Source organism: Alligator mississippiensis, chromosome 1, assembly GCF_030867095.1.
Source record: "Alligator mississippiensis isolate rAllMis1 chromosome 1, rAllMis1, whole genome shotgun sequence".
Lineage (NCBI taxonomy): Eukaryota > Metazoa > Chordata > Crocodylia > Alligatoridae > Alligator > Alligator mississippiensis.
In genome coordinates, this window is record NC_081824.1 from 121,978,850 (window position 1) to 122,002,351 (window position 23,502).

The window sequence follows — 23,502 nt, forward strand, 5'->3', positions numbered from 1 at the left end:
GGAAAATGCAGGCCTGATTGTCCAATGGGTACTAGACCCAATACAGGCACTTGGGGCACTTCCCCAAGTCAGGGGCTTATTAGGAAAAGTCTCCCTTAATCTACAGACCTAAGGGGCCTCCTCAGCATAATTTAGACCCACCCCTCAATAAGTCTCCCACACCAGTCACAAAGGAGAACTTTATTGATTACAGGGGATAGGGGGTGAAAACAGGGTAAAAGGTAGAGCAATATCAGAGGAATCTCAGAGGAATCCCATAAAGCAAACCAGTATGGCTGAGGTAGCCCTTTTGATCTCGCATCTGAGTTACTGTAAGCTAAATATCTAGTTGGATCTCGAGTAGCTTACTCACTCGCATCATCCAGAGGTGGTTGGAGTTTTCCTCTGGAGGCAGGTCACTCTTTGAGCATACGGTTATGAGGAGAGAGCCAGTTTCAGATTCACCTGGGTGACCGCATGGCTAATGGCTGTCCTTCTTCCTGGCCTGGGCCTTTAAATAACCTTTCTGACCTCAGCAGCCCGGTCCAATTGAAGCTGCCAGTGCTGGCCACTAGCCAACCAATCTAAAAAAGCATCACTGGCTACCTGGGCCGGTGGGCTGGGCTTTTTCCTCCCCCTCCCCAGGTGACCAGAGCATCCGCCTCCGAGGCACCAGGCCCCTGTCATGTGAGCAGGGAGGAAGATCCCCCGCCCTGAGGGATTCAACACCAGCCTCTCACGCTGACAGAGACAGATCTCTGGAGATGGGGCACAGACGGTGGCCTTTCTGCCACATTCATTACCAGTTTCAAAAATGAATAAATAAATCAATACCTACATATATTAAACTAATCAAGGCCAGGCTGAAATACTCTTTCCTTATTCCTCATTATAGCATTCTTGGAAACAGCTGTCAGGTGCTGCACAGGACACTTCTCCCCGATACTTATCAACACCCTATTCTAAATGCTGGTTTCACTTATGTCAAGGGGATTTTTGCTATTAACTTCAACAAAAGTACGGCTGGAGTCTAAATTATCAAAAAGATGGAAGACAAGAAGTTTCACATACAGAGGATGTTGTGAAAAATTATTGGCATCATGTTATTAGATGTTGACCTGAAGCCCTTTTGAAAAGTTGCCTTATAATTTAAGTCCCAAAAATATGAAACATTTATGCATGGTAGTTTGTTTTATGAATTATCTTGCCAAAATCTCCATGATTTAGTATGTAACCATTATGTACTGTATTATGGTACTTAAATTTTTTTAGATCTTTGTGCTTTTTGACATTTGAAGCCTAAATTCTTCAAAATACTTTTTATTAAAGTAAATGAGGCTTCTAATAAAGTATATGCTTTAGAGATGTGAGATGAAAAGAGCTCTTTGTTTCCTAATGTTTTAATTTATATTTGTTCTGCTCCAACAGAAACATATTTTATTCTCTGCTGTAAGAAAGAAAGGAGACACTCAAAAGCACCACATGCATTCATTAGCTACTGAAATCAAGGTTTAAATAGGAGCTAAATGGTAAAGTGAAATTAAATGTAAAACTGTTATTTAGCCCTATCAACTTTATAGTCCTTATTTTAAATACAGGTCACAAGATCAAATTTACCATGATGTGCACTGCAAACTGACTTGACAAGTTAGACAGAACATTTCATCTGTACTGCGCACTTATAGTTTTGATCAACACAGGATCAAGGTGCTGCTGCAAAGTTTAGACGTATTGAATGTTCACATCATAATGTTACATCTGCTGAATACTATGGATGTATCCGTCATGCTATCAATGTTATTGTGTTGTCGTATGATGGATACATCTGCCCACACATGCTTCCTCAGTGTCTGTGGGTATGTGACAGGCTTTGTAAAAGCAACATAAGTAGCTTTCTTGTATCGGATCCACAAATAATCATACAAAAGCAGTGATCATACAAAACCATTCAGATGTACATGCTCCCTCTTTTGCTAAACCAGCTTGGGTCCCCTCTGTTGCAGAGCTACCTTCAGGCCTTCTGAGAAAGCTAGGGAAAAGATGCTCCTAATGAGCTCCCCAACTTTTTTTTCCCCCAGCCCCTATTATGAAAGACCATAGGAAGTTTTTTTCTCTAGCATCTGTCTCTGTTTTCAAGAGAAGTGGAGCCCAGCTGTTTGACCAGGATCTGTGCTTTATTTTTTTAATCCTTTTAGAATCTCCCAGTGAGTAATTCTCCAAATCATTTGGAAGACTAGGTGCTGTTAAGCATCCTGTGAACCACAGGGATAATTTTCAATTTCTTTTTCAAACTCCTTTCACTCCCTTTCTACATGATTTAGGAACATAAGAGTGGAATACTAAATCAGCTTGGTCCCCTGATGTTGTAAGCAACCCCATCATAAAATCCCACCTGTATAATGCATCTCCGTATTATGTTTTTAGTTTATTCTCCTCTGCTTTTTCTCTTTGTCTCCTTTTCTACCATTGTCTGAAAAGTAACATCCTCCCTTCCTTCTGTCCTTTATTCTTCCACATCATTCTCCTCTTTGATATGCATGATGCCCACATCTCTTTCTAAATTTCCTCCCTCCACCTCTTCCCCTACCAATGTGGGATAGATAGCCACGGCTACTTTTTGCTAGGCTGTGAGAATCTAGCTGTAGATGGATTTGGATTCAAGTTTATAGTCTGTTTTGGATACATATTTTATCTGTAAAATGCAGCTCTCATCTGTAAAGGGAGTGAAAAAATGTGTCATGGAGCTCTCTTTTAATTTACTCTCAATCATTCTGGACTACACATGATCAATTTACAAACAGTTTTGTATCATTTTTCATGCCTGCTAGCTCTTCAAAATTAGTCCAGGTTCTTTCTGTTTTCAAATATCACCACTATGAATAAAGCTAAGTGGTATAATGAGAAGAAACAAGGAGGAAAAAAGGACATGTGTTAATGTGCTACTTTGGGTCCCACCCCTGTCATCATCTCATTGTTGTGTCCCGTAATGTGAAGATAAAATATAATTCTTTTCTCCCACCCTTTGTATATCTTGTTTCTTTAATTCATAACCTCTTTGGGGTACAAACTATATCTCATTCTGTGTATATGTAGCAGTAAATCCACAATGGTGCCCCAATCTTAGCTGTTCTTTTTAGAAGTACCACTGCAATATGAACAACATTCATAGTAAAAGTATTTATTTTATTTTATGTATTTATTTATTATATTTATATCTTACCCTATCCAAAAGGCTCAATGAAGCTTATGATTAAGAAACAATGAATGTAATCCTTCTCAATTGTATCTGCAAAGTCCCATCATCTTCGAGTTATTGTTCAATATTATGTTTTTCAGTCCTATCTTAAATGGGTTTACATGGTTTGAATTGATTAGAATTTAGTGAACAATGCCAAGATTTTCAAGAATAACTGGTGATTTAGAATGTTCCAATATTGGGTGCCCACTTCAAGACATTTTAAAGGGAGCTGATTTTCAGATCTTTTGCCTGCTGAAAAATAGGCAATTAAATCAGGCAATACAGTTGATTACCAGAAGTGGAGGTCTTCAGAATAACTAATCCGTTTCATAACATTTAGCCCCAAACCCTGAGTTATGCACAAGAAAAAAAAAAAAAAACAGAATAGACTACAATCTATTTTTGTTATTTATATTTTCTTTGAAATGTATATATAAATAAAAAAAATGGAGTAGTATTGAAGTTTTGCTACAGTTGTTATGGTCTAGACATTAGACAAAGATTTTTTGTTATAACTTTTATTGGAACAACTGCATATATGGGAGAATTATTAGACAAGTTTTTGGGCATCAGATACCCTTCTTCAGATCAGGAACTTGATTAAGTACCCTTTCTCAGGTCCTAACAAAAGGCTTGATGCCTGAGCTTGATGTCTGAAGGCTCATCCCATAGCTTTTCCAACTATGTAGTTGGTCCAATAAAAGATATAACTAAAAAAACTGTGCCATTCATCTAAAAACACAATGAAATAGTAATGTGCCTCCAATATAAGAAGTTACATCCACTCTGGATAAACACATGGAATGGATGTATTGAGTCATTCCTATGCTAGTTTTATATCTTCAGATTTCAAATGAAAACCATAGTATAATATAGTACAAGAAATCACAATACAGATTTTTTTTTTAATGTAATGGAAAGATGTGTTGCAGAGTTTTGCAGTCACAACAAAACAGTAAATTGTAAAACTAGTTTTAGGATTAGATTTATCCATTAGATATCTATCTTCTTTAGATCAGCTTTTCAGAGGTAATGAAGAAGATCATTAAAATTGTCTGATCTTCTCCATAAGTATTTTATGACTCTGATTAAGAAGCTTGGCAGTATTATGCTATGGCTGAAAGAGTAAATTGACACTTTGTTGCAATAACTTATTAATTAAGCCTGTGAGAAATCCAGCAGTCAGCTGGAACCCGGCACCACTCAGCCCCAGCAGCCCCAGCTTCCAGACAGTGCTCAGCACCCTGCTGAACTGAGCTGCACCCGTGTCATGGGGCAGCTGCTGCACGGATGCCAGGCGGGGGGGTGATCCCCGCTGCTCCCCACTGCCCTGTGCTGCATGGGGGGGTGGCGGGGAAGGGGGCTTTGCCATGAGTGTTGCAGCATCTGAGTGCCGGGCTATTTTCTTTTTTTTTAAAGTGCCGGGACTAGGCTGGGGCTGGGCAGGGGATGGGGCCAGGCAGAGCAGCCATGGGGGCTTCTCCCACAGCTCCCCCCACCTGGGGAGAGGCAGGCACAGCTGGAGAAGCCGTGGAAGAACCTGCGGCCACCCAGCTGTCCCTGGCCCAACTGAATCTCCGAATCAACACTGAATCAACGCCAAATCTCTGATTCTGATTCAGCCAAATCAAATGGGTACAGTGATTTAAATCACCAAATCGAATCACTGTCCTCTGAATTGGCCAAATCTGAATCCAAATCCGAATCCAAATTGAATACTTCCATATTCGTACAGACCTAATGTCTGTACCTTACCCCATCCTCTTTTAAGGCCTTTTTTGTTGGTTTACACTCATGCTTCTAAATAATACTTTAGCGATGATTACCCTGTGTCTTAAGGTAACCAAATGTTGGAAAATAGCACAAAATTCTTTGCTCTATTTAAAAAAATAATAAAATGCTCTTTGCCTTCATTATTTTTTATACTTAGGACATGTTAGCCTATTCTGAGAATTTAATGGTGTGCCCACTTTAAGGCCTCTGTACACTACCAAAAGTAGAGTTAATCCACTAGCATGGTTTAGATACATGAGTTCTATAGCCAGTAGCACAAAATAAAGTAGTGTGGCTAGCATCATGTCAAGCCCTTTTGGCTCCCCAACCTAAATGACCTGGTACACATTTACTGGTGAGCCAACTTAGGGACAGCTTTCAACATGAAGGGGGACTGAATTTACAACTCTGGGTGCTAAAACTGTTGTTATTACACCCAAGCATTAAAGTGTCCTTAAGATAAATGGTAATGAAATTTGCTAGTGTTTAGTTGCATGTTAGCCAGTGTCTTTAATAATATGTTCTCTGGAGTTCTTACTCTCCCCATTCATCTGAATACATTTTTATTCGTGGTATGTCAGAACCACTGAGTTTCAAACCCCCTGGCTATGGCATGCACAGGCAGCACGGCAAGCTGCGGTATTATTAGGCAACTAGACTTGCACCTGCTCGAACCTAAGGTCCCTACCAGGTTGCCCTTGCTTTGACCCCAGTAATACTGGCTTTTAAACCCTGCTTCCCCCCCCAACTCAAATGGGTTGTACCTATGAGAGTATTATTAACCTGAAGTTAGAAAAAATGGAGCTGACTACTTTAGAGTGAATAGACATGATCAAGAAAAAAAGGATAACCCTCCCTGGAAAAAATGCTACCCTTGTAAGGCGGGGAGGGGGGGAGTGACTATATGTATTTCATGTTAAAATCTGTTATTGGCTACCATTTCCTACACTGGCTTCCTGATGGCATGGATACTTGCTGAGTAATTACTCTGTGGGTGCATCTATATGTACATTTATGTCACATTATATTTACTACACAGTAAGTAACTAAGCAGTCAGTGGGAATAAACTGGTGTCTACATGTGCAGGTGACCTGGAACTAGATTTAAACCCCAGACAGAATAACCTGCCATGTGCCCTTGTGGCCACCAGGCAGAGCTCCAGCCTCTGGCCACATGGCTACTAGCACTTGGCAGCCATACTGAGGCCAGAGGCAGCTGCTAGCACTTGGTGGCCATCTTAAGGGTTCGTTCCCACCTGCACAGCCCTGCCTACCCTGGGAGCTGCATGCCCAGCACAGGGGCAGCACACAGCAGCTCCCTACCTGTCCACCCTGTGTCCCCATACCATGGCTTCCCCTGCCAGGGATGCCCAGCAACCCACTGCTCCAGCCTGGCCCTTGCCAGCAATGACCAGTGCCTTTCACTACTGCTGGCCATAGTGCTGGCCCTGCTGGCCCTACTGCCTCTTCCCCGCCCCCACCAGGCCCCAGGACAGCCATGCACCAACAAGCCAGAACCAGGGCATCAGCTGTGCAAGACTCTGGCCAACACATTCTTCTTGCACTCCCCACTCCAGCCTGCCTGCCCCGCCACCCACACACCTCTCACCCCCTGCCCACCCCAAGCACCATTCCAGGACACACACATAGGTGACACTATACAAACTTTACTTTCTGTACAAAACCCACCCCCATCTCTCCCCCATCAAGAAACACGCACACCTTCCCCCTCACCCCTCCTAACAGGACGCCTTCCCCACCCTCCCTACACACCCACAGTAAAAACCCCAGTCCCAAACTGAACCCAGCAGTCAGTCAACTCTTGGACTCTGTCCTGGAGTCAATCTGTGAGGGGCTATGGGGCAGGGCCACCTAGGGCAGACAGCCTGGTGGCAGGTGGCCAGCACCCTAGCCACAGACAGTTCCCCTGCAGGTTTGGGGGCCATGGCAGAGCCTGGGGATTCCTGCAGGCTCCCTGCCTCCCCTGTGCCCTTCCTAGGGTGGGCCAGGCCAGGCTACTGGCAGCACCTGCTGCTACAGCTCCAGACCTACTGACTTCCCTCTCCCCTTCAGGTCCAGCACTCTGCCACACTGCTGTCCAATCCCCTGTGCCTGGGATCAGAGTCTGTGGGACAACTGGGGTTAGGGGATGGCTTCACCCCTGGGAGCTGATGGGGGCCTCTCTGAGGAGGTGCCCCAGGGCTGGAACTCTGCCATGCTGCTGCTGTGCATGTCTTGGGTAGTATGTTATGGGCTGTTTGTGCAGGCATAGGGCTGCTCAGGCCACTACACCCTGCTGCTACTGATCCTGCTGGTGCCCTAGGCAGATCTGCACTCTGACCCTGAGCTACGATGGCATAGAGGGAGCGGAGGGTCAAGCCTGGCCTGCCCCGCAACTTGCACCACTGCCTGGAGGGCTATCTATCACAGTGCTACATATTCCTGTCCCCGGCTGCTGAGGAGGAGATCACCGCTGGGATTGATGCCTTCCCTGGCACTTGAGAGGCTCATGCCTCCCCAGCTGCAGGGACATGTGCTGCTCAATAAAGGTCCTGCATTTCTGCATACTGGGGGGCAGGGGGGGGGGGATCCAGGTCCAGGGGATTGAGGGCAGGTAAGGCAAGGAGGGGGAGCTGGAACTGAGGACAGGGTCTGGGGCTGGGAGGGCCTGCCCCTCCCCCTCCCCGGTGCAGGACATATCATGGGTCCAGGGCTGGTGAAGCTGGTGGCTCAGCACAGGGCTCCCCATGTCAGGTGACATCTGGCTCCACCCAGTGTCCATGGCCTGCAGTGGACTGGGGGCTGGTGACTGACCAGGGCCCTCCCCCACCAAGAGAAGCTGGTGCTGCTGGTGGCTGGTGGTAGTGTGGCCAGCCACTCCTCATGGGAGGCTGCAGGGTGGGGCTGAGGCCAAGGCAGCCAATTGCCAGGGCTTTCTCAGCTGCCACTGAACACAGCAAACAGGGAGGAGTGCGTTGAAGGCCTGAAGTCCCCCCACTTCAGTTAGGTGCCACTGAAGGTAACAGAATGGGGTGTGGGCACAGGCTATCAGGGTGCCAAAATTCAGGTCAGCTTCTGCATGAAGGGCATGGTCCTGGGTACCCCAGCAGACAGATGATTGTGGCCAGTCACAGCCACCCACTGGGCCCACAGGTCCTTTGCTTTCACATGGCACTGCCATACTAACTGGGAGTGGCCCTGTGTATGCATCCCATTCTTCGGGGTCTCATAGATGTGGGTGCTGGAATGCCCGCTCTGAGCTAACTGCCTCAGGACATCCTCCTCACCCTACAGTGCCATGAGGGTGTAAACTGCCTCCTGGGTCTAGTTTGTGCCCCTGGGGCTTTGGATGTGTGGGTGCCCATGGACAGGACAGGACATGGAGAAGAAAGAGGATGTCATGCCCCGTACCAGCTGATGGGGGGCCTATGCGTGGTTGGCCCTCTGATGCTGGCTCTGGAGGGCTAGGAACAGCACCCCCAACAGAGGCATGGCCAGGGAGCTACAGCTGTGTGGCTGAGGTGCTTCACCATAGTCCTTCAAGAGACAAAGGTGAGAGTTGAGCAGCAGTGGTGAGCAGGTGCTGGCCCTGGTGGCACAGCCAGCAGGGTCAGAAGCCCTGGGGGGATTGTAGGGCTGGGCAAAAGACGCAGCCAACTGCAGCCCTTGGCCGCACTGTGGCTAGAGAGCTGCTCAGGATGGGGACAGCCCAGGCAGACCCAGCCTGTGGGCTGTCTAGGGGGGCACACAAAGCCTACCAGGGTGCTGCAGCCACAAGCAGCTCCTGCTGGATCCCTGGAGTGTGCGGCCCAAGGCACAAAATGGATTGTACACACTGCAGCTAAGTGCTGCCAAAACAGCCCAGCCCAGAAGCAGGAGAAGGGGCCAGGCAGGAGCCCTGAGGCTGGGCTCCAGCTGGCCGCCTAGTGACTGGGCAGACCCAGCCAGGAGGCTCTCGCGTACCGTGCTGTAATGTGTCTACATGTGTGTTATGTGCAGTAACTAATTGGACATAAATTTGATACCTGCATCATGCAGGTATCAAATTTACATCCTAGTTAGTGTAAGACGCCATAGTTACTGTGCAGTATGGGCATGCACATGTAGACACGTGCCCACACTGTGCAGTAATTTAGGTTACTGTGCAGTAAATGTGCACATGTAAACATGTCCTGTATACTTGGTTTATGGTGCCTTAAGTGCTTTGCAGCATAAAAGGAGGTTGAATCATGAGTTTTTCTACCCTTTTAACAGTATGACTAGAAAATTCTTTTACAACATTTCTAATTTCCATTGAGTAACATATAGTGTTGATGAAAAGTAACTGCATAAATCACCAAGGATTTATATAAACTCAGCCAGACAATAGAAGTGCATTTTATGGAAGCATCTATTTACTGACGTCTTTTCTTCATATACAATATACTAGAATTACTCTAATTAGTTAACTGTGTCATTACATATTATACTTTAAATATGCTTATTATCTGCTTGACAGATTGCAGCAGCTGTTGTTTATTGTATAAATCCTTGTTCAGCATTGCATCAATCCACAGGGACAAATTCCATCCTCAACTGCTCATGTAGGCCCATTTAATACAGTTGGGCTTCTGTTTTTATAAATAAAGGTAGAATTTGTTCCACAGAATGTATGCAAAGTGTAGCTATTCCATTGTGGATATCTATTTGAAGAGTTATTAAAAAGAGCCATCATCTCCTCTGTATGTCTCTTCATGCATTAAATTTAGTTTTTGGGTTATATAGCATTATACCTCTGTATCAAATTAATTATTTGACTAGATTTGGGAGGGTAGCAGGTCACAGCAGATGACCTTTAAAATGCTTGCTGGGAAATTTGTCAGAGGAAAGGGATTGAGAATACAGTATATTCCAGTGAGAAAGTGGCAGTTAATGCCTTGTGAAGACCAAATATCTCTGGAAAGGAGGCTCTAGGATTTCAGAAATATTCTTCTATCTTTTTTACACATGAATTTTTACAAATAGATCTTTTCACAAGCTTTCACAATTTGTCTCTCTTTTGTGTATAAGCATACCTACGCCCATACACTAAATTCCTCTAGGATTTCATCTAACCCAATCTAAATTTACTTCTATATTTCTGTGCCTGTTTGCCTAGTAGTTGAAAAAGGTGGTGGAAAAATAATCAGGAGACAGAGAAGTAGACACAATATGGTAATTCTTTATCTACCACCGAGATCTTAGAATAATACTCAAGATTTCCCTAGAGACACTGAATGGTGTGTTCACAGTTTTACCTGCAAGTGAAATGGTAAACCAGCTCAAAATGTAAAAACTCATAAGCATTAAAAAAAAAAAGTGGGAGAAGGAAACTAATATTGTATTTGAAACTCTGGATTCAGTGAAGTCCATGGAAATTTTGACATTTACTCCAATGGAGCCAGGATTTCATTTTGTGCACTTATTCTCTCCAAATATATAACACTTCTTTAAATCAAAAACCATTCCACACCCAATTTAGTTATTCATATGTGTTGCATGCAGATTTTACTTTAAACAAATTTAGCCTTGATAGCATGTTAGAATCATTATTTAAACAGAGGCAGTGGACTATTGCATAGAATGAATTTTTCACTTGACAACTTTATTTCAAGAAAGTTAGAACAGACTGCCCTATCTTCTGCTTCCTTTTGCATCATCTTTATCATATCCAACATTGACATGGACTTCAGCATCCAATATCAGTCAATTTAAAAGCCAGTCTTATGAGGAAAATTCTCCTTATCTTGAGGAAATTAATATTTTCACCTTTCTTTGTGTATACACAAACTGTTTTTCTTAATTTAATTACTTGAGAGTAAATTATAATCAATGCCCTTTCTCCACAAGACATTGTTATACAAAAAAGAAAAGAAAATCAAATAAAAATTCTTCCAGTTCTTTCTATTTTTCAGATTACATTCTTATGAGTTTTATGGAATAATAATTCTTGAAAACAAAAATGACAGTTATGATATGCATGATATTTAACCAAAGCAAGAAGGGTAATTTTTTTTTAATGGTGCAATTAAAACTAAAAGATTGACACTGTCTGTGAATTGAACAATTCATGAAAATGATTAAACTGAGTCAGATAGAAATATATCCAATAGTTATGTTCAATATAAGCATGTCTGAGTTCTCTGTGGGATTGGCGTTAAAAGATTAAGGATGCTTTCTGTCAAATTTTGCTTCCTTCCTCAATGCTTGTTTTTCTGTCATTTTGGCTTTCAGAACCATCCTTCACCTTGCAAGTGAGAGCCATGGATTTTACAATGAATTTTAAATTCTCCCACACTGACATCTATTAAGTCTTCTTATTTGAGAAATGAGCTGGCAGCTTGGAAGTGTAAAAACAAGTTAAATAAATGAGCCTCCCTCCATAGACTGTAACAGGTCTTTGGGAAGTCTGCTATTTCCAATATGGGATTATTCACACAAGAAACAAAATTATTTTATTTTATGGGAGGTCAATGGTATTTTACAAAGAATTACCCAGACTTGTACTCTGCACAGGAAAATATTACAGCTAAAGTTAATTGAAATCAGATTTTTCATCAGTTAGGCTATACTAGACAAACTCCAAAGAGTTCGAGGGAATTTAAAATTCATATCAACTGATTATAAAATACAGGAATTTACTCAGTAGCTACACATAATGCTCACAGATAATAACAGAAATTTACTCGAAGTTACAAGACTTTTTGAAGGGAAAATTGAATCCCAAAGTATCACTCTAATATCAGCTGGAATAAATTCCAGTTTATTACAATGTTTACAATGAAAATATGATGTCATTGAGAAATTTATAAGTAGTTTATTGTTGAATATATCATAAATAGATTATCACACTGAACACAACATGCATGAAAAGACACTTGCTACATCTCAGATTTGTTTTAGCAAACTGAATTTCCAAGAAGCCTTTAATGTATTGAGTACACTAAGTAGTAGCAGAAACATAGTTAATCAGTTCTACTGTCATCCAATTGTAGGCCATGATAAAAATATACTCTAGCAAGTTCTCAATACATTGTTAAAAAACATTTTTTTAATTTTGTAATGGGAACTGTTGTAATTTCTGGCTGACAAGAGAAACATTACTTTGGGGGAGGGGTGGGAACAGAAGAACTTCCCAGAACCATGATTTACAAAGGAATAATCGATCCTTGAAAATTAGCCTAATATTATTTTAACTTACTTGACATATTATAAAAGGTGGATCATTTGTGGTGACACAAGAATAAATATTGAATCAGTAGTATATTTAATGATCATTCTGTCAAGGTTACACAAACAGCTGCAAAGTTGTTTTCTTTATAACATGGATTTAAGAACTAAACTTTTCTTCTCTCAACCATGGTCTAGAATTGGTATTTCTAGTTATTTTGGTCTAACCTTCGAACATCACAAAGGGCAGCTTTCTGCATTATATCAATAAGTGATCTCCAGAAAAGAGTACTCACTCAGATAGTGCAGTGATATTTGAATATAGGTGGAAATGTGTAGACTTAGTTCACTCCTTGTAGGTTACAAATAAAGCTTAGGTTTCTTTGTGGTTCTACAAGACCACAGGTGGCTCAAGGATAGTCCTATTACTACTGGCATCTTTTTTTTATATCAAGCTCAACTCTAGACATAATATTTCTATCATTTCTGAGTAGCCAGATGGCTTCTAGATGTCTTACTATATAATAAAAGCTGGTAGTTCTATTTGTTGCAAGCAAATTATAAGAGTCTAATAGGAAAAGGTTTCCCAATCATACAAGAAATTTCAAGATTTCAGAAATGTTTCTCATCTCAATAGCAATCAAAAGTTAAAACTTTAAATCATTATAAACCAAGAAAAAGAATTCCATCAGTTTTGTTTCTATTTTGACCTCTTTTTTTTTTTACCCTAAATTAATTTATGTTGCTAAATGAAAAGTCATTCTAACTGAATAATACAGCTTTCTTTCTTGAAAATTGACATTTTGTATAATTTTAAGAACTTTTCTCCCAATTTTTATTTTTGAAATAGGGACTTGTGAAATCAAACCCTTCCTGCAAAAAGACTAGCTTTCATTTTTTTTAAATAAAAAAAAAAAAGGATTCATCCACAATCTTGACAAGGTATCATAATTTATCCAAAATATCAGAGCTGTGCTTTTTTCTGTTGAAAAATTATTTGTAAAGTAATAGTAGCGATGTTTACAAATGTGTTCATTCATCTCATTTGCTTGTCAAATAGTCTGTGTGGACAGAGTTTAGCTGATAGTTTGCTCACAAACAGGTCATACTGCGTACTCACTCTGCATTGTGCAGTATGGTAGCTCAGTAGCTCAGTCCCACAGAGTCATTTCTGTTCTGTTCTGTTCATTTCTGTGGATGATTTATACTTAATAAATGCAAGTGTCCTTAACAATTTGTAAACATTAAGAATTAGCAAAATTTTTGGTGTCAAAAATTATGTTTTTAAAATGGTCATAGAAGCATTTTATTCTGAGTACATGTACAATGGTGTAATAATCAATATGCTTATGTGATCATTTATAGAAGATTCTTAAGCCTGGTCTCAAGGAGGAGGTCTTGACTATAGCCAGCATCAACATCATTAACAGCTTTGAACACCAGCAGTTCCAGCTTAAAAATCAATTAACATCTTTATAGGTAGCCAATGGAAGAAATTCTGGGTTTGTGTAGTAGGATCACTGTGGTTCAAACCAGTTTGCAAACATTTTGCTGCTTCACTTTGAACTAGTGATAGAAAATTCTCACTAAGGGAAACTGTAAAGTTGCTATTTGAAAACAAACTGTGCAGTTGGGAAAACAAAAGACACTTTTCCTCTATTTTACCCAAAAGACAGCTTTCCAGAATCAAGTGATGGAAAGCTTCTAAGTATCATTCCTTGCTCGTTTTTTATAACATCTTCTCAATAAGTGGGAACATGAAAGAGTTCCCCCCCACCCCCTTACTGTTAACTCTTATGAACAGGACATTGATTTTCCTATAGTTGTGAAAGTGATTGCCCACTTCTAGCCCTATGCACCCCTGCAATACTGATACACGCCTCTGTATCAACTTAACTTCTATTCTTACTCCTCTGCTCACTGCTGTTTCTATGCGATGACATTGCTTGTTTACCCTGGACTGTAACTTTCTTAGCATAGGTCAGAAACCATATCTATTTGACAGGAAAGATATAAAAACGTAATTCATGCTTTGGTTATTATTGTAATTACTCAAATCCAAGACAACTGCAAATTAAAAACAACCCTCCAATAATTAGATTCTATGCATGGAAAAATTATAAATTTGTTATATTTCTTTTCATATTTAGAACCTACTTACTGGAGGGTCATCTTAAATTCAACCACTGCTGCAGTGGGGAAAGCATTGGCAAGGGAGGGCATGCAGCAGCAGTGGGGAAAGTCAAGCAGCCTGCCCCTTCCCCCATGCCACATGTTTCCCCTATTACTTTTACCCCCTGCTGCCTGCCCCCAATGCTGATGCCTATACTCCCCAGCTTTCCATTGCAGAGCCTGTCCTCCCCCCCCCCACTTTCTACTCTCCCCATTGCTCACCTACAACTGTGGCTCCAGCTCTGGCCCCACTCTACCCTAGGACATGGAAAACATGGTGGCTCTGGCACCCACCCTGTCAGGAAGAAGTGATTGCAGCAGTGGGGCTATGCCCCCATGAATAGATCAGAGCTGGAGCTAGGCTGGAGCTGCCAGTACTGCTGCTGCCTGGCTGGGCAGAGACTAGAGCCACCATGTGATCCTGCCCTGGGTCACAGCACAGCTGGAGCTGCAACTGGGAGTAAGTGGTGGCAGTGGGAGGGCAGCATCTGTGGGGGTCAGGTGGTGAAGGAGGAAGCAGTTGAGGCTCTGATTCTTACCCTGAGACCAGGTCATGGTGGAGCTAGAGCTGCAGTTGCTGGCTGCACTCTAAATCAAGACAAGGAGCCATTTTCCCCATGTTGAATGGGGGGAGGGAGGGAGGGAGGGGATGACCTCATCTTGGATTCAAGTATGGTAACTATGGTGAATTTTTAAAGGTACTTTATTTCCGTTGTATCCATCTTGCATTTTTCAAGTATTCCCCAAGAAAAAGCATATGTAGGGGGAACAGAGAAAGGATGCCTATCTGAGTATCATTAGTATCTTACCTTATCTTATCCTAGAATGCTCTATGATCTTCACTTACATGCTTTGTTCAACTCTCATTCTATTAACCACATTTATAAGTCATTCTGGACACTATATATGAACATTCAGAAATTTGTCCTATTAAAAAAAAATTATGGGAATGTGCTACAACCCTTTCCTAAACCCCTCAGACTAATAAATGAACTGCTACCCAGGTTTTAATTCTATCTTCTTTATCTTCTATCTTTTGTAAACAGGGCCTTCAAAAAACCCCATAAACATTAATAAAAGTAAAAAATAAACTTCAGGTAGAGGGGCTAAGTGTATAACCTACCAAATTAGGCACGATTTACACTTTCTGACTGAAATCTTGATTCCATTAAGTCAGGAAGAGTGTTGCCATTGATATCAACAGGGTGTGTATTTTGCCTGTCATTATTTACTGATGAGAGAAACACTTATGCAGAATTCCAGATGCTGATCTAAGGCTAGAGCTAGTTTGTGCACCCAAGTGCATATAAATATATAGGATTGCAGGATATAGCTGTAGAGTATCAGGTGCATTAGTGTTGCCAGGGTAGTGTTTTTTGGGCTCTAGAGCATATTTATTTTAGTAGGAGGTGCTATTAAAACCCCATTCATTGGGTATAAGTGAGCTATTCAATCACTCTCTGTGAATGTAAGCTAATGAGTCACTCAAAAATAACTTTTCTTTATTTGAATAATTTTCAAACTATATGGGAGACTGAATTATTTCAACAAGGACTAATACTGAATACCTGTGTATGTCCTTCTGGCAACTTCCTCCATAAAAAAAAAATTATTTAATCTAAAATTTGTGAAATTGGGGGGGAGGGAGGGTTGAACATTTTCACTGGGGGTTCAAATATTTATTTTATTCCACAAATCCTGGAATATTGAACTTGGAGCTTTTGTTTGTAAAAAAATATTCACAAATCTTTTTTAATGTAGTCCTTAAAGTGCTGGAATTTGCTCTCTAGATCACCATCAAAGAGGTTGCAAAGATTTTTGTCTGCTGTAGTGCTTTCCAGTGCGGTATGAGCCATTTGGTTCAAACACTCATTTTCTCATTTTTTTTTTAATTTTATTTTGTATTGAACACAGCATTATATACATACCCTATTCATAAATGACCTCTTCTTTTGTGGTAACTATAGTAAAACCTTTCTTAAGCACTCACCCAAGAGACTAGCAAAATTGATTGCCTACTAGAGATGATGATCTACTAAAGGTTGAACAAAAGTACATTGGAAGCCTCAGGAGTGATAAAAAATGTTTGAAAAAGTATTGCATATTAACTTTTGTCTTTAATGCTGACTGCATTGTATTAATATAATCCATAAATCAGAAGAAGAGGCCTGCATCCTGTCACAACTTCTGTCAGGCTTGAACATATAACCTTGATTAGTCTTTGTTTCCCCCTTTTCCTCCCCTCCACAAAATTACAATAGACAAGGATCACGGTGTTCTCATTGATTCTTGCTGTTTGACAGAGATGCCAAGTTTCACTGGCTTTTTGCAAACACCCTCAATTAATCATTCAGGTAGATGATGCCCAGCTGCATGTAACCTTACACCATTACGTTTGCTTAATGTTTCCGGCCATGTGACAGCATTTATCTGATTAGCAGTAGAAACAGGTGTAGGCCAAAAGTTCCCTTTCAGAATGAGCTGCCATTTATATGATAGCTTTAGGTAACATTTAACTAGTATACAACACTATTATATTAATAATTCTACTTGCATCGTATTTATTAAATTTTCTCTTAGCAACTATAAAAATGACATTCCTTACAGACAAATCACTTCATGTTGCACTGTGGTTTTTAATTACTTCAGGTTTTTTATGAAAAAAATTACCAATGAAACAGATAAAAAATAGTCTTAACAACTATTAAATGTGGTTGTGCAATTCAGCTGCTCCTCTGTAATCTATGAAAAATGATAGTAATAAAAGTATAGTATCAATTTTAGCAAGTGCATGGATCCTATAATGATGAAAAATACAGGAAAATAACCAAAGCTAAAATTATTTTGAATGCCTATGCTCTAGGAATCCAAAGGTGATGATGAGGGGAAAGGGGGATAACACTTTAAACTAGAGATAATATTGAAAATCCAAATTGGTAATTTCTCAGGATGGGGATTAGAAAACTCAAAGCATTATTAATCCTGAACCTGTTTCACAGTCCCCATGCTATAAAACTCAGTATCAAGAGACCAGAATACTAACAGCATCACCATAACATAGTTCACTGCTATCAAACAATGAAAATGTTCACTATCTGTTTTCTAGTCTTACTATATTATTATTCCTTTCTAATTAAAAAGTGAAGATGCCTGGCAATACATATATCCATATTGCTTACCTAGATGTAGATATCTTTAACCCACTAAACTTTAACCTACTCAATTTTCATTGAGTTAAAAAAATTAAACCAAAGGCAGACTTCCTGGGCCACCAGTGGGTTTTCAGAAAATAAAAGATCAAGCATCTAATTTCCATTGAATTTCCATGCCCCTTCTATGTCCCCTACCCTCCTTTTGTCCCCCCTAGCCCAAGTTTTTCTACATATAAAATAATAACATCAAAACAATGAAGACATTTAGGTAAAGAAAGGAACAGGCTACTTACCACTCTCTTAACGCCCCCCCCCCAAACAAAAACTTAAAAAAAAAAACCCCTCAGGCAAACAACAAGCCAACCCTTTACTTTCTGAAAGTATTGTCTAATCTATCTCAAGCTTTTCAGAAATATTGTAATTCAGAAATAGATTATGCACAATTTGGGATAGATAGCATAATATAGGGAGACTGGTGCCTCTACAGCAAAACATTTGATGCTAGGGCTATAATGGTCTGTCAGCTTTGCTTCTTTCAGTTTTTTTATTTTCTTTTTTAAGTAGGCACAAAACATAGCTAAAGGGAAAATGATCGCTCCTAATGTTAGTGTTCAAGGAGATTTGGGGAATGCGGAGTTCTGTCTTTTAAATTATTGTTCCTTGGTTTAGCACTGAAATATAGAGCACTTACCATTAAAAAGTTCAACATTTTTCAAGTTAGCAAGTTTCTCTCCTAGTCTCAGTACAACAGAGAAAAACAGGTATCTCAAATACTACCAATGACAGATAGTGATTCCTTTAAACAGTGAGCCATGTGGAAGAATTAAAATAGAAGTGCTGGGTGAAAAGCACCTAGCTTTTCCTGGAGGTCTATTGTATGTAATCAAACAGTCGATTTTGCCACTGCAACTGAATTTTGCTAGTCCGTACCAGTAATTAGGAATATAACTTTGAATGTCAGTAAAATGGAAAGAGATTTTTTTTCTTCTATTTATGTCTAAACATTGTTTTGTGCTCTGAAGACAGAGCGATCTTTATAGCTAAGGATGCCATAGTAAAAGTGTGGGAAATTGCTTTGCGTTTTCTCAATGGGAGAAGCAAGCTGACTCCCAAGATCCAGAGCAAAACAAAGCCTCTAATTGTACTTGCAAACAGAGGTGCATGTAGCCACAAGATTTCACTGAGAATAATATCCTACTTTGTTTTACAAGACCTCCATCATATTCTCTCAACCCTGTCATACGATCACCAGACTGCTGAATGGGATAGGCATGCCATTTTGCTTTGGGTTTGACCAATTACTTACACTCTAAAGAAGAGTACAGATAGACAGCTGATACATAAGTGGAGTCTCAGTCACACAATAAACAGAACACATCCTTAGTTTGGGAAACAGAGGGGCTTGTTAAAAGATGAACGCCAATGGTGAATGGTTAGGCTTAGAAGAAAAAATCTAGATTAACAGCCATGTTTGCCTCTCTACTGTTCTCTGCAGCCTCCATTGTATCCTTTTCTCTCTGTAGCCAAGTGACCTCTAAACCTTGCAAACAGCACACAGAGCTTTTTTCTTCCTTCTCTGTGTAGACTATTATCCTTTCATCTTGAAAGGTCACTGGGTATCAGTAGAAGAAATATACCACTTAGCTTTGAGTGTTCTCTCTGTTTGAAGTGATTTGCCTGTTTGTTTTATAAATGGGGGTCTGTCCACAAACAAATTGAAAATTAGTTAATCGCCTTTTCCAGTCAGCACACGGTAGGTGCTGTGTCATACGAAGTACAGGTTAATCCTAAAACAGATTGAAATACTTCATCAGCCATAGACACACACAGTTCAGTGACTCAGAGCAGTGATGAAGCAGTTGGATGTTTTGAGAGAATATAGCTACTGCAAAATGGGAAAGAATGAGCAGCTGGGGAACTCCAGCATTGGAAGATTAGAACATCCTGTACTAAAATGAGGGATTTTCATCAAAATGAGATGGATAAATCATGAGAAGCATGTCTGCGCATTTCAAGCACCATGGTGGTGAGTCTAGACAAGTCTGGTAAAAATAAAAGACATTACATTTGTACATTTGCCATTTGTACAGGACCAAACATGATGGGAGAATCTGAAGTATTACTTAATAATACCAAAAACTGCAGGGGAATCCCTTTCGTATATTTCCACAAACTTATATGATAAATATCACCTGAGAAATGATTTTTGTTGCTAATATATAAGAAAACTGCCATTTCCAATCATTGTATATTGTAGACCAAAGAAGCTTTAAAGTAGGGTTGATTGTTTTGATTCTTTCCAATCAAATATATCAAGCAGCTTTCATGAACTTGCATTTTTAAAAGTACTTTTAACTGATAGTTTCCAATACCCTGTATTTCAAATGAAGTCAGGGATGAGAATGAAGTGGAACAGAAAAAACAGGGATGAAATTCAGGGGTGACTAAAAAATGATGCATCAGTAAGTGAGTATGTTTTGAAGCTGGACTTACCAGGAAAATGACAAATGAGGCATAGAAAGTGCAAGATAGACCAGGGTTCAGATTTTCATCATTCCACTGAGTTTAATAGAACTGTAAAAATGTAACTAAGGATCTAGGGCATTCACTGGCTCTTTTTCTTCTACAATCTCTGCTCCCTTCAGATTGCATCCTTCAGATTGCAGTCACTTACAATAAGGCTTTGATTTAGATATCAATAAACATCAATTTCAGCGACACTCACGAACTGATGAAAAATTATTTCCATCAGTAATCATCAAAATTTACATAAAGAAAACTTAAAGGAAAAAACCCCAGGATGAACTTAAGGAAATCTGGGGCAGGAGGTGCAGTGCACCTGTGATTGCATACACATGCATGCACTCTGGTAGATGCAGCTGGGAGCTGTGTCGGTAAGGCTATGCCAGGAGGCAGGATTGGAGAGGCAGGGCTGATAACAGTGAGGAGTCTGGTGCTGTCTGCCACTGGGGCTGCACTGGGCTCCATGGGATTTTGACCCCTCCTGATGGTGGCATGGGCCAAACTGCTGTGGAAGCTGGGCAGGGTTGGGTTCCATGGGAGTTTGGCTGCCTGCCCCAGATGGGACCTGGGCAGAGCAAGAACCTTGTGGCATCAGGCTCCTGAGTGCTACCAGCCCTGCCCTTACAGCCCCAACCCTGCATAACATCCTTACCAGCATGGCCCCAAGCTCTTGCAGCAGCTGCTGTCCATGTGTGCATGCATGTATGTGTGTGTTTGTGTGTTTGTGCATGTTAAATCAATAAAATAAAAAAACACTAATCTCACTCTGTAGTAAAAAAATCAATTAATAAAAATTGAAATGAACACTTAAAAATAAACATCAATTTTAGGTAGTAGAAGACTGCTATTAAATCCCCCCTCAGTCTTCTCTTTTGCAAAGTAAATAAGGCCAGTTCCCTCAGCCTCTCCTCATAAGTCATGTGCCCCCAGCTCCCAAACCCTTTTCATTGCCCTCTGCTGGACTCTCTCCAATTTGTCCACATTATTTTTGTAGCGGAAGGCCCACAACTGGACACAGTAATCCAGATCTGGCCTCAGAAGTGCTGAATAGGAGGGAAAAATCATTTCCCTCAATCTGCTGGCAGTGCTTCCAATACTGCAGCCCAGTATGCTGCTAGCCTTCTTTGCAACAAGGGCACACTATTGGCTTATTGTCCACTGTAACCCCCAGGTCCTTTTCTGCAGAGCTTCTGCTCCACCAGTCGATCCCCAGCCTGTACCAGTGCATGGGATTGTTCCATCCTAAATGCAGGACTTTGCACTTCTCCTTAACCTCATGATATTTCTTTTGCCTTAATCCTCCATTTTATCTAGGCCTCTCTGAATCTTAGGCCTACCCTCCAGTGTATCTACTACTCCTCACCAGCTTAGTGTCATCTGCCAACTTGCTGAGGGTGTTCTGCATCCCATGTTTCAGGTCACTGATGAAAATATTGAACAAAATTGGCCCCAAGACGAACCCCTGGGGCACTCCGTTTCATACCGGCTGCCAATTAGATATCAAGCTATTCATTACTACCCTTTGAGCCCAGTGATTTAGCCCATTTTCTATCTACCTTACACTCCATTCATACAGCCCATACTTCCTTAGCTTGCTTGTAAGAGTGTTGTGGGAGACCATATCAAAAAACCTTGCTAAAGTCAAGGTATACAACATCTACTGTTCTCCCTGCATCCACAGAACCAGCCATCTCATTGTAAAAGGGAATAAGCTTGGTAAGGCATGACTTGCCCTTAGTAAATCCATGCTGATTGTTCCTAATCACCTTTCTCTCCTCCAAGTGCTTAGAAATGGATTCCTTGAGGACTTACTTAATGATTTTTCCAGGAACTCAGGTGAGGCTGACTGTATTTCTCTAGATCAGGGGTGGGGAAAATGGTGGATCCAGCCAGTAGCTGGACTTCATTTCCAGGAAACCCCTGGCTGCATAGCTGGGGCCAGTTTCCATGGAGACCACAGCAGCAGGTGTGCTGTGATAGCATAGGACCAGGGTTTCTGTGGAGACTGGCCCCAGCAGTTCTGACAGGATGCAGAACTGCTCCAGAGCTAGGCTGGGGTCTTGTGGCAGTGACAGAGCAGCCCAGAGCCAGGGCAGAGCTGCAGTCTGCAGCCTGTATGCCTTGGGCTGGGACACGCAGGCAGCAGATCGTGGCTTTGCCCCAGCTCCTTGCAGCAGTGACAAAATGGTCTGGAGCTCAGGCAGAGCCACGATCTATCTGCACATCCTGGCCCCGGGTGTGCAGGCTGCAGATCACAGCTCTGCCCTGGCTCTGGACCACACTTACTGCCACCAAATCCCAACCCAGCTCCAGAGCAGCTCCCCATCCTGCCATGCACCCTGCCAGCAAGGGTGGTACTGGGTGGGGGGGACTGGAGTCTATAGCCACCCCAAAATTCCCTGTAGACCCCCATAGCCACCCCTCCTCGTGGCACCACTACCACCACCACCACCACTTTCCTCCTTATACAGGTGGCAGCAGCTGAGCCTGCCCCACTCCTGCCCACAGCACAGGCCCCCCTCAGCTGCCCCCCATCAGGAAGAGGTTGGTGCTGCTACTGCCTGCCAGCATTGGTGGGGCTGGTCTGCATGAAAACCTCAGCCCCACTCTCTCACAGTATGGCTGCTGCTGGGGTGTCCATGGAAACTGCACACAGCATGTGGGCAGGGGCTTCTGGGAAATGGAGTCCACTGCCTGCCAGATCTGGCCTGTGGCTAAACTTTTCTTGCCCCTGCTCTAGATCCTTCTACATCCCTGTCTTAATGACGGGGCACTATGTTTGTCATTTTTCAAGTTGACTGGGACTTCTCCCAATCACCACAAGTTTTCAAAGATAATGGCCAGAAGGTTTCCAATCACATGAGCCATCTCCCTCAGCACCATAGGGTGCATTGTGCCCAGCCCCATGAAATTGTACATGTCCAGTTTTTCTAAATGGTCCCTAACCTGTTCTTTTGCCACTGTTGGCTGCTCACCTTCTCCCCAAACTGTGCTGCCAGGTACAGTGGTCTGGGAGCTGACCTTGCCCCTAAAGACTGAAGTAAAAAAAAAGCACTGAGTACTTCAGCCTTTTCTGCATCCTCTGTCACTAGGTTGCCTCCCCCATTCAGTAATGGACCCACACTTCCCTTAATTTCCTCTTGTTGCTGACATACTTGTAGAAACCGTTCTTGGTACCCTTCATGTCTCTTGCTAACTGAAACTCCAATTGTATTTCGGCTTTCCTGATTTCATTCCTGCATGCCTGAGCAATACTCTGATACTCCTCCCTAGTCATTTGTCCAAGTTCCCACATGTTGTAACTTTCCTTTTTTGTGTTTTACCTCACTTAAGTGTTCCCTGATATGCCAGACTGGTCTTCTGCCATCCTTGCTTGTCTTCCTGTGCATCAGGATGGTTCATTCCTGTGCCCTCAGTAAAGTGTTCAACCAGCTGTCCTGCACTCCCTTCCCCATCAGACTGGCCTCCCAGGGAATT